Raw genomic sequence first — 12579 nt, 5'->3', positions numbered from 1 at the left:
TTGCCTAAAAGACTTACCTTGGAAGATTTTAAACAACAGCAGAAATTGCAGATCTAACTCAGATCAAACGCCTTCAGCCTGACAATGAATTTCTACACTTGTACCCACAGTGGAAAATATTTTAGGCGTGGCTGAACTTGTTTACATGTTTGGTCACATTTCACATTCCACCCCCTTTCACTAGCGGCACAGACAGGGCTAATTTTACTCTGTGACACACTAGCTGATGTTACACTAAAGCTTTAAGAAGTGAAAGGCTCGATATAATGTGTATTTTCAAAATAGCACACACCTCTTATTAGACTGTAACTCACACTACCCTGAAGAGGGGGGGGGGGAATCCTATCGAACTGTTAGCTATTTAAAAAAAAGAAAGAAAACATTTAATTTTGCTCATATTCAGTTTACTGAAATAAAAGTTCAGAGATTGTTGTATACGTACAACAGCAGCATGCAACTTTTGGGGAAACAAAAACATGCAATTGATCTGGAACAGGGATGTCAAACTCCTGGCCCGCGGGCCAGATGGGTCATGTGCTGGCCACATCCACGCCTGGTTTAGTGAAGGGAGGAAGAGTCCCAATACATCATGTGACACCGCCATGACAATGTGAATTTGACACCCCAATCAAGAAATATATGTTTACCCCAAAATAGGTAAAACCAAGGCTAAGAAATAAGTAAACTCTGGAGAAAAACTATATCTGATTTTTTAAATTTTTTTTAACAAAAAAGAACAAACAAAAGAAAAACAACAATACACAACATACATTGACATAAAACATATATTCCTTCTTTACATCAGCTTCATTTCCTTATTCTTCTCATATTTACATCTTTATTCCCCCTCGTTTCATTTAATTATACTTTTCTTTTTTGTCCCGTTCTCCCTTGTTTCTATATATCTTCTATCCTGTCTATCCTTCTAACTATTCATTTTCTTTCATACATTGCCATTTTATAAACATGTATATATAAGCTTTTCAACTTTTTTCATCATTTAGTTTAGTTTAGTTTAGTTTAGTTTTATTAGATTTTTATACCGCCCTTCTCCCGAAGGACTCAGGGCGGTGTACAGCCGAAATAAAATACAGAGTATATACAATTAAAAAAAATTAAAAGAAACTATTAATAAATGGCCGATAATTTAAAAAATTTACAAATGTTTAAAATCTCTAAAACCCCAATTTAAAATCACTATTTATGCCAGTCCTGCTTGAATAAATAAGTATGTTTTTAGCTCACGACGGAAGGTCCGAAGATCAGGAACTTGACGAAGCCAGGGGAGTTCGTTCCACAGCGTCGGTGCTCCCACAGAGAAGGCCCTACCCCTGGGAGCCGCCAGCCGACATTGTTTGGCGGACGGCACCCTGAGAAGGCCCTCTCTGTGAGAGCGTACGGGTCGATGGGAGGCATACGGTAACAGCAGGCGGTCTCGTAAGTACCGGGTCCTAAGCCATGGAGCGCTTTAAAGGTGGTAACCAGGATCTTGAAGCGCACCAAAGACCACAGGAAGCCAGTGCAACCACGGAGCAGAGGTGTTACGTGGGAGCCTCGAGCGCTCCCATTACCACTCGCAGCTGCATTCTGACTAACTGCAGCCTCCGGTGCACCTCAAGGGCAGCCCCATGTAGAGAGCATTGCAATAATCCAGCCGAGACGTAACCAGAGCGTGAGTGACCGTGCATAAGGCATCCCGGTCAAGGAAGGACGAACTGGCGAACCAAGCGAACTTGGTAAAAGCCCTCCTGGTGACGGCTGCCAGATGTTCCTCAAAGGACAGCCGCCATCCAGGAGGACGCCCAAGTTGCGAACCACCTCCTTTGGGGCCACTAACTGCTCAACAGTCAGCTGCGGATGCAGCTGACTGTACCGGGTGCCGGAATCCACAGCCACTCCGCCTTGGAGGGATTGAGCTTGAGTCTGTTTCTCCCCATCCAGACCCGCACGGCTTCCAGGCACCGGGACAGCACTTCACCGCCTGCTGGGGTGGTCCGGGTGGAAAAGTACAGCTGAGTATCATCAGCGTACAGATGATAACTCACCCCGAACCCACTGATGACCTCGCCCAGCGGCTTCATGTAGATGTTGAACAGGGTAGGCGAGAGAATCGACCCCTGGGGTACCCCACAAGTGAGGCCCCTCGAGGACGACCTCTGCCCCCCTGTCAACACCGACTGCGACCGGTCAGAGAGATAGGAGGAGAACCACCGATAAACGGTGCCTCCCACTCCCAATCCCTCCAACCGGCGCAGCAGGATACCATGGTCGATGGTATCAAAAGCCGCTGAAAGATCTAATAGGACCAAGGCAGAGGAACAGCCCCTGTCCCTGGCCCTCCAGAGGTCATCCACCAACGCGACCAAAGCCGTCTCCGTGCTATAACCGGGCCGGAAGCCGGACTGGAACGGGTCTAGATAGACAGCTTCCTCCAGGTGCCGGGGAGGTATTTCTAGCCTCTAGCCAATTATACAATTTGTTCCATACTATATAATATTCCGACTCTTCTTTTTCTTTTAACTCCTTCGTTAATTTATCAATAAAGATTTTCTTTATCACTTCATACGCACATATAAACAAAAAGATAATAGAATTGGCAGGAATAAATCTTCCTTGTAGCGTATCATTAATAGGAGGGGTGAAATCTACTTACCTTCCTTACCGGTTTGGAAGTGGACGTGCTGTGCGCATGCATACGCACAGAAGTGGAAAAACGAGGATATACCAATGGAGGAGGAAGTGATAAAAAAAAACCTATATCTGATTTAACTGAAATATATATTGAACACAATTATGCTACAACCATTATTTCCTAATTTTTCTGTTAAATTAAGGTTTATTAATAGTGAGAAACTTTCTCAATTTGGAGCAATGTACAAATGGCTGGGATAGGGGTTGCAAACATTTATTTATTGAAGAAACTCATATATAGTCTTTATTTAAGAAACCCTAATTATCTAATTGGGTAGATAATATAAAATGGATAAAACCAAGATTTTCTGTGGGTTTTTGCCTGGAAAGGCTGTTGTGGGGTGGGGGCGAAGTTTGTGAGTTTTTCTATGAGCCAATACTACAAAGGTTTTCACAGTGAATCACACCTCAAAATGTCAGGTTACTAAGTCTAATCTTTAACAATAACTATAATAAAAATAGCTTCAGGGGCTGCAAAATCAGACTTCAGCATTTCTAAGAAGGACATTGGAAACACAAGAATCATTCCTTATCAACAATTTATTAGTTTTCTACTCCCATTAGCAGCAGGAAAATTATAGTGTGATTTGCTCTAACAACTGGTAGGCTGACTGATGAGACCTCTTTTCTCCTATTAATGATATGCTACAAAGAAGATTTATTCCTGCCAATTCTATTGTCTTTTTGTTTATATATCTCTAATTGCTGGCAACTAAACAGGGTGTGCACCTTCCTAAGATCAGATCATTTGTGTGGCATATTGTATCTCCATATGAAAGAATCTAGCCCTATAAATATATCCCAAATTACAGACAACAAGAAGTCTCAACAATTGTCTTTCAACAGCACAGATAGTGTTTGAATTATGACCAGTGGTGGGATTCAAATAATTTAACAACCAGTTCGCCCAGGGTAAGGTTGGTTGTTGTGGGAGGCGTGGCCCACTCCCATCCCCCAGCTCTGCCACACATGTGGGATGAACCTCCTGTGACAGCTAACCTGACCCTGGGCAAACTGGTTAAATTACACACACACATACACACACACACACTATCAAAGTGGATCCTGGGTGGTGAGCTGCAATGGAGAAACAGGCAACGGAGTGGCTGGCATGAGGGAAGGAGAAGGAGCAGGGAGAAGAAAGAGGAAAAGCGGCCTTCTTCTTCCCTCGTGCCGGCCGCTCCATTGCCCGTTTCTCCACTACAGTGCAACGCAGCACCCAGGATCCACTTTAATTGCGTGGGGACTGGTGGGGTAATTTAACAGCCAGTTCACCTGAAGCGGTGCGAACCAGCTGAATCCTGGTTCGCACCGCTGATTACGACCAATTGTTTAGTGACCATTTGAAATTACAGTGGCACTGAAAAAAGTGGTTTACAACCTCACAATTAAAAGTGTTGCAGTGTCTTCAAGATTGCATAATAGCAATTAGGGCAGTTGGCAACTCTTGCACATTTACAATGGATTCAGCATCCAGCAGTCCCATGATTGCTATTTGCAACCTTACCAACTGGCTTCTGACAAGCACAGTCAATGGGAAAACTGGCAGGAAAGGTTACAGGTTGCAGTTCACATGATGTCTTGCTTAACAACCATGACGATTTGTTTAACCATCGTGGTAAAAAAGTTTGCAAAATGGGATGCAATCATGTGTGATGCTTCGCTTTATGACTACAATTGCTTAATAATGCCAAGGTTGAACTGCTTTTGAAACATTTAAGTCTTATTCAACTTATCAAAGAACTGGAGAGGGGGAGGGAACGGGAGAAAGAATACAGACACGCCAGAGACGGACCGTGAGAACCAAGAACCCACTAAGGCCACTGATGAAGGTGTCTGACTGAAAAGTGGACAGTTCTCAAAACAAACAGGACAATTCATAATTGGACAATGTGAGCAACCAATGATGGGGAGAAAGAGAAGCTATTGCCAAACTATACATGCATTGCTTGGGAAAAACCAGAGTTGGTTTTGATTCTTCAGAAACGAAATGCCTTCTCCAATAAAGTTTGCTTTTGGGATTTCAAAGTTTCTGAGAGTGTCTACTTTTCTTGGGTTTGCTAGTTGGACCATTAATAAATATTTGAAGCCTGGGAAATGGGCACCTTGTCAGTCAACAGGATTGCTGATTTATCCGCCTACCAAAGACTTAGGAGCCAAGGCGCTGAAAACCGGGAAACAACAGCAAATGACTTAATAGCAGGTTATTAACACCCTAACAATTAAAAGCCACACAACTAAGCACCATATAAATACAATGTGTAGACCAGCTCAGTACACATATTTTGGAGAGAAAGAAGGATGGGCTCCAGCACAAGCCAGAAAGCTTGGAAGAAGAATAAACCTTTGGCCCCAGGATAGACTGAAATTAGATCCTGAAACACTGCTTAATAATGAATTTTCCACTTCCTAGCGTGGTTATAGATCAAAGACTACCTGTAACTAAACTGAATTTTAAAAACCTCTACTTATGAGAAGAAGAGTCAGCACAATATTATGCTATATTGGAAATAAAAGCAATTTTAAATGAAAAACTACTTGCACTCAATAAATAACTAATTTTATTCAAAAGGAATACGCTAATAAAAATTACCCAGTCTCCTCATTCTATGCCAGTGACCCAAACTTTATATATTTGGAAATCCTGCAAAAAGAAGGAATTTAAAGTACACGTTTTAATCACATTAGCTACAATTGACAAAAATAAAGAAAGAAGCTTAGAGATTCCTAAATGAGTTTTGGAGAACTGGAAAACTCGCTCAGTATTTTGTGAGCTTTAATCTTGCCCTAATATGGATATTAAAAAGGACTGTTATATTTCTGCTGAGTAACACATTGGCCTCTCCTAAATTAACAGTCTGAATTGCCTAGCCAACTTAAAGTATTTTTTTAGTGATATATTTATATATCACTAAAATTTATTTTATATAATAAAAAACAAAATCAGAGTAGAGAATCATACTCAAATGCCTACATAATTTCATCTGAAGAAAAATGGTGAAAGGTAGTGTTGAAATGAAAGATGTCACAAATCTACATGCATGTAAATACTATGAAAATAATTAAAAAGAGGAAATGCAATAAAACACAGAGAATGCAAGAAAACACAAGTGTAGCTTGTGGAAAAAAACTTCCATTCTTCTAACCCATAATTTAAATAGGTCAGAATAGGATAACAGTCCTGATGCATTTTATTTACTTTTCATTGGGAATAGTGGGAAAGAAAAATAAAAGCAAAGTCACTATAAATGGACATTGTAAAAAAAAAAGCATAAAAGCTGCACCTCACCTTTCACTCTCTTGGTATTAGATGTGAAGAGACAAAAGTGATTCCTCTACAAAATGCCTTCATTTCTACTTGACTCCCAAGAGTGACCAAAACATGCAGGGGTAGGTTTTACTTTCCTTTACTACCGACTCACAGCGGGATTGCACGTGTGCGCTCGCTTCACTCGCATGTGCAGAAGCTTCCTGATGACATCGGGGTCAGTGGGCGGAGCCTCCCCCCATTTTTACTACCTGTTCGCAAGAACCGGTCCGAACCGGGGGCAACCCACCACTGAAAACGTGGCTCCTGTTTGGTGGCTCCACCTTCCATTTAGTAGCCCTTGAAACTGACTAAAAAGATATCACTAAAATTGGATATTGTGGTGTTGGGAGTAGATTTTTGAGAGTCTCTTGGGCTGGAAGGAGATTAAATCAGTCAGTCCTGAAGAAAATCAGCCCTGACTGTTTGGAAGAACAGATACTGAAGCTGAAATTCTCTGGCCACCTAATGAGGATAGAGAACTCATTGCAAAAGACCCTGATGTTGGGGAAGACTGAAGGCAAAAGAAGAAGGGGACAGCAGAGGATGAGATGATTAGATAGTGTCATCAATGCAATGACCACGAGTTTAGGCAGATTCTGGAAGACAGTGGAGGACAGGGAGGCCTGGTATGTTGTCCATAGAGTTGTGAAGAGTTGGACACGACTTAGTGACTGAATAATAACAATAAAATTGAGTAGGTAGCAAATTGGGATAGAGCCGCGGCCCGCAACCTTTTGGGCACCAGGGATCGGTTCCATGGAGAGAAGTTTTTCTGTGGAACAGAGGGGGCGTGGTTTCACAAAGCTTTGCCTCTTTACCCAGCCCACTTTCTGGCATGCCACAGCCCGATGCCGGTCCACAGACCAGGGGTTGGGGACCTCTGGGGTAAAGCATGAAAACTGAATTCCCCTCCCACTCCTCACTTCCTCCTGGACAGGAAAATGTGTTAGAAGGTTGCTTCTTTTTTTTTAAAGTGGCACTTGGCTGCAGTTTGGGAGAAGGGCTCCCATCTTCCCAGCAGCCTCTCAAGAAAACTCCAAAACGTACAAAACAGTCCCCTATTTAGGCCAGTCAACCACTACCATAAACATAATTCAAAACTATCTTATCATTAACCGCAATTTACAGTTACATTCTGACTTATTTATTAAATTTGTTTACTACCCATCTCACTGCGAGGTGATCATCTAGAGTCCTAGGCACACACACACACATATATATATGCAGTTTCCACGAAAGCAACTTAGAAATGATTTGCCCTTGCCTTCTTCCTGGTTTTTCTCAAACTACTTCACAGCCCTGGCATTTAGTCTACCATTCAAGTTGTAATTAGATCTGTGCTCGCTGAATATTTTCAGGATCAATTAGGTGCTACCATTTGCTCTAGGATTCATAAGCATACATTCCTTTAAATGGGAAAAGGAATGGGCGCTGCTTATCACAGCACAATTGTAGTATGATATTTTTAAGGCGACTGAAATACTAAGAAAAAGGAAATGTTACATTTCCATTGGCACTCGGCATAGGGAATAGCCAGAGAAGCTAAGAGATCTGGCCACAGAATTGACCAACAAGTTTGGCAGAAGGTGATTTGTTAAACGAGGAGCAGAATCGTTTTAACTTTTGGAGCTCCTTGTACGAAATGAATAAAAATGTAGCAGAGATGCAAATATTTTTGATACATTAAGCTGGAGCAAAGTTGTACATGCCACCTTAATGAAGAAGGATAAGTACAAAGACTGGAAATGAGTTAGAGTACATCGATGTTCCCAAAACCTGGAACCAGGTTTTTTGGGTTGAAGAGCAGCCAGGAATAGAGAAGATTGTGCTGGAGAAGTGGAGCATCTACAATCTATCGCTTTGTAAAGCCTTAGTAAGGCCACACCTGGAATACTGCATCCAGTTTTGGTCACCACATTACAAAAAAAAGATTCTGAAACTTTGGAAAAAATACAGGGAAGAGCAACTAAGACGAATAACTGAGAGCATATGCACCAAGACAAATTCCTTGTGTGTCCAATCACACTCGGCCAATAAAATTCTATTCTATTCTAATAAAGGCCTGGAGACAAAAACATATGAAGAATGGTTGCAGGATTTTGGGTTTGTCTAGTCTAGAGAAAAGAAGGACAGGGGGGACATGATAGCAGAATTCCAGTATTTGGGAGGTTACCACAAAGAGGAGGAGGGTCAACCTATTTTCCAAAGCACCTGTAGGCAAGAAAAGAAACAATGGATGGAAACTAATCAAGGAGAGAAGCAACCTGGAACTAAGGAGAAACTTCCTAACAGTGAGGACAATCAACCAGTGGAACAGCTTTGCCTTCAGAAGTTGTGGGTGCTTCATCACTGGAGGTTTTTAAGAAAAAACTGGACAGTCCCTTGTCTGAAATGGTATAGGGTTTCCTGCTTGAGCAGGGGGATACAACAGGGGTCTCCAGCCTTGGCAAGTTTAAGATTTGTGGACTACAACAACTCCCAGAATATTCTGGGAGTTGAAGTCCACAAGTCTTAAAGTTGCCAAGGTTGGAGAACCCTGGACTAGAAGACCTACGAGGTCTCTTCCAGTTCTATTCTGATTGATGGATTGATTGATTGATGCAGAGGTACAGCATTAGATGTTAACTCTCCTAAATCCCATCGCATCCTCAGCCAGGAACCCACGACTTCTCCGCTCTCCTTCTGCAATCCTAAAAACTCGCTTATTCCGAGCAAGCCTCGTTAGTGTATTTACTCCTCAATAAGTCCCCCCAGGAAAGTCAAACGTGGCCGAAAGGACCGGGTTTTACCTGCTCTTCCCACGCGCGTTCTCCTCAGAGGGGCTGAACGAGGGTGAGCGGAGTCATCGCATCTCCTTTCTTCGCCGGGAGAGACTGTCGAGCGCGCCTAGGCTCACCAGCCTTCCTCCGCCGGCGGGCGGTTCCTCCCCTTCCTTCCCTCGCAGCCCCAAACAAGCTCGTCCAGCAACAACCGCGGCTTTTTCCTCTTGTCGGCGCAGCTTCGTGCATCGCGTAGGAGGGAAACGCCCCTTCAGCGCCCGCTATTCACCGTTGGAGAACAGCAGGCGCCGGTTATTGTTGCCCCACTGTTCCTTCAGCCGGCAAAGTCCGGACACTTGGCTGCGCGCAAACTGCGCGTCTTGCTTGCTTGCTCGCTCGCCTGCTAAAACAGAAGCGCCGCTGGAGGTTTAGCCAACGCGGCCAGCGGCTCTGAAGAAGATTCACCTCGTCTCTGTCCCTCAACAATCCCAAAGGTAGTTTTTCAAAAGGCAGCTGCATTTTCTTTTTCATTGAAGACGTTTCGCTTCTCATCCAAGAAGCTTCTGCAGGTCTGGCTCAGAAGAAGCTTCTTCTGAAAAACAAAACCCAGCTGCCTTTTGAAAAAGCGATAACCTTTGGGATAACCATGACCTGGATGACTGAGAATCTCCATAGACGGGTCCTTTAACACAGGGGTCTCCAACTTGGCAACTTTAAGCCTAGAGGACTTAAGGCTATACACCGCCCTGAGTCCTTCGGGAAAAGGGCGGTATAAAAATCTAATAAATAATAAATAAAAATAATAAGGGAAGAATTCTGGGAGTTGAAGTCCGCCAGGCTTAAAGTTGCTAAGGTTGGAGACCCCTGCTTTAACAGGTCACTCACACATGATGGCTTTTTGCTGACCAACAGCAAAGAATCTGGCGGTAATTCCTGTAATGTGCCATTTTTTTTGTAAGTTGAGCTTACTGGGAAGAAATGGTTTCTGAATTAATTTTGACAACAACAACAACATCTTTTTTTCATTAAACATGAAACTATAGAGCACTGCACACCACAACAACTAGACACAATAATAGTTTTTTCCCCCGAAGGCTATCTGCTAAACAAATAATTCAAATAATTCAAAACAAATAAGTTCAACACTGTCAAACTAGTTACTAAGTCTACATTACTATTAATCTTCTCATCGTTCCCATCACCCATTGCCTTCCACTTAAGACTGTATGACTGTAACTTTGTTGCTTGTATCTTTATGATTTATATTGATATTGATGGTTTCCTGGTTGCTTATTTGTACCTATGACTATCATTAAGTTGTACCTTAGAATTCTTGATGAACGTATCTTTTCTTTTATGTACACTGAGAGCATATGCACCAAGACAAATTCCTTGTGTGTCCAATCACATTTGGCCAATAAAAAAATATCTATTCTAACTCAGTCAACTGAAGATTTAAAAATGTATCATAAATACCCAAAGCCAATGAAGACATTTCGTGTGAATGGTTTTAAAGTGAAACATATTTTATTAGAATAAAATGTATAGCTAATAAGGTTTGTAAATACATTTTGGTTAAGATTAAACTTTCCTTTCTTATTAAAAATGGAAAAAAAGTATCATAAATACGATTGTCTGGTGCTAATGGTTGATACGGATTGCTGCTAGCATCCTAGGTATCAACCAAGTTCTTCTTAAAAATATAGGATGTTCCGAGTAGTGCAGTTTTTTGCAGTTCCGATGGTGTTACTGCAGGAAGCTGCAATTTCTTGATGTGTTTTGTAAAATTCTTGGACATTGTACCAAGTGCCCCAATCACAATGGGTGATAATAATAATAATAATAATAATAATGATGATGATGATGATGATGATGATGATGATGATGATGATGTTATTGTTGTTATTGTTATGGTATTATTATTGTTATGGTATTATTATACGGTCCGTAGTTAATAAGGCCCCCCTAATATACGACCTTATCCAGGGGGGTGCTGCGGACCTTATAGGCGTTACGGAAACCTGGCTGGGCACGGAAGGGGGTGTGCCCCTTGTTGAGATGTGCCCACCGGGTTTCCGTGCATTCCATCAGCCGAGGGCCCAGGGTAGGGGTGGGGGTGGCGGTTGTGATTAGAGAGAGTCTAGAGCCGAGGGAGACCACTGTACCTCAGATTGCCGGGTGCGAATCCTCTTGTGAGATGGGGTCATAGGTGCCAGATGGGTTTGCTGATCACGCACCTGGCTCCTTGCTGCGTGACAGCTGCCCTGCCCGAGCTCCTGGAGGTGCTGGCCGGGTGGTAGTTGAGACCCCAGACTTTTAGTCATGGGGACTTTAACTTGCCATCGTCCGCCTGCCATCGACGGCAGCTCGGGAGTTCATGGCTTCCATGACGGCCTTGGACCTGACCCAAGTAGTTGATGGCCCTACTCACATTGGGGTGGCACTCTGGACCTGATTTTTGTCTCTGGTCAGTGGTTGAGAGATCTGGACTTAAAGGAAATAGTCACTGAACCTTTGTCATGGTCAGATCACTCTTCTTCGCCTGGACTTTCTGACCGCCATTCACCACCGCAGGGAGACGGAGCCGACACGCTGGTTCCGGCCCCAGGCGCCTGATGGACCCGGAGGGGTTCCGGACGGAGCTTGGGCCATTTCCTGAGGGTCTGGCTCACGGCTCGGTTGAGGAACTTGTTGCGGCCTGGGAACGGGCCGCGCGGGGCCTTAGACCGGTCGTGCCTTTGCGGCCTCTGACCCGGCGCAGGTCCCAACCGCCCTTGGTTCTCCGAGGAGCTGAGAGGGATGAAGCGCCGGAGAAGACGCCAGAGAGTTCCTGGAGGTTCAGCTGCTCAGAAGCTGATCGACACTAGTGAAGTCCTATACTAGGGCTTACCTAGTGGCATTGAGGGAAGCGAGGCGTAGCTACGCCTCCTCCTCATTGCATCGGCAGATAACCGCCCAGCCGCCCCAGCCTGGGTGACCCGCCTCCTACACCAGGGGAGCGGGATGACCCGCTGCAGGGACGTGCTGAGGAGTTTAACGGTTATCTATACGATAAAATCGCTCAGCTTCGGGATGGTTTGGACCAAGATTGCGTGATACGGGTGAGACGGCTGAGGGTGGTCTTGGTGACATTTTATGGGATGAGTTTGACCCTGTCGCCCCGAGGACATGGACAGGTTGTTGGGGAGGCTGAATGCCACCACATGTTTACTGGACCCGTGCCCCTCCTGGTTGGTGCTGGCCACGCAGGAGGTGACATTGGTGGAGGGTGTCTTTCCGCCGCCTTGAAAGAGGCGGTGGAGACGACTTCGGGTGTCCAGGGGCAACGGCGGTCGGGAGGCTTCTCCTGCCCCCAGTGCCCGAACCGGGCCGCCGCCGAGGCCCCCAGGGGCCAGGTGTTCCGAAAAGGACACCTGCCGCACGGACGGCTCGCCAGGGGTCTCCCAGCCGACATACAGGACTGGGGGGACCGATGCTGGCGCGTCCTAGGCTCGGCGGGGTTTGAGGCCACGGCCACGGCCATTACTTTGGTCGCCGCTTGGGCCGCCAGTGCCCGTGACACCGGGGCTTTGGATTTATAACTGCAGCAGCCTGGTGGTGAACAGGGAACGGAGAAGAATTGAGGAATGGAGAAGGGAAGGGGATATCGGTAAACGCGAGTGGAGTGCTCCGGAGTGCGGGGGGGTTTTTCTCCCCTGCGGCTGGAAGGAGCACGAGTCATTCTGGAGAGAGGAGAACTTAAAATAAGAAGATTACTGGTTTTGTGGAGCTCTGGAGAGAAGAGGTGATGGAGAAATTTAGGAGGGAGGGTTTGAGGCC

The 12579-nt window shown here is 44.6% G+C and overlaps 1 protein-coding gene across 4 annotated transcripts in view; it reads right to left on the bottom strand.

Annotated features, from left to right (window-relative positions):
• SGCG (sarcoglycan gamma) overlaps positions 1–8941 on the bottom strand; it is a 31356-nt gene extending 22415 nt beyond the window's left edge. Inside the window, exon 1 of one of the 4 annotated variants that reach the window (XM_058185823.1) lies at positions 8791–8941. The gene's annotated coding sequence lies outside the window, so the exon portion shown is untranslated. Of the gene's footprint in view, positions 1–17; positions 170–8790 lie in introns of those variants that run through there. The other 3 variants (XM_058185825.1, XM_058185822.1, XM_058185824.1) reach the window with 3 other exon arrangements.
• Between the last annotated feature and the right edge of the window lie 3638 nt (positions 8942–12579).

The sequence above is a fragment of the Ahaetulla prasina genome, chromosome 5 (assembly GCF_028640845.1).
Source record: "Ahaetulla prasina isolate Xishuangbanna chromosome 5, ASM2864084v1, whole genome shotgun sequence".
NCBI classification, from domain to species: Eukaryota; Metazoa; Chordata; class Lepidosauria; order Squamata; family Colubridae; genus Ahaetulla; species Ahaetulla prasina.
Note: the sequence above shows the minus strand (reverse complement) of the source record. Positions and strands in the feature narration are given on the sequence as shown.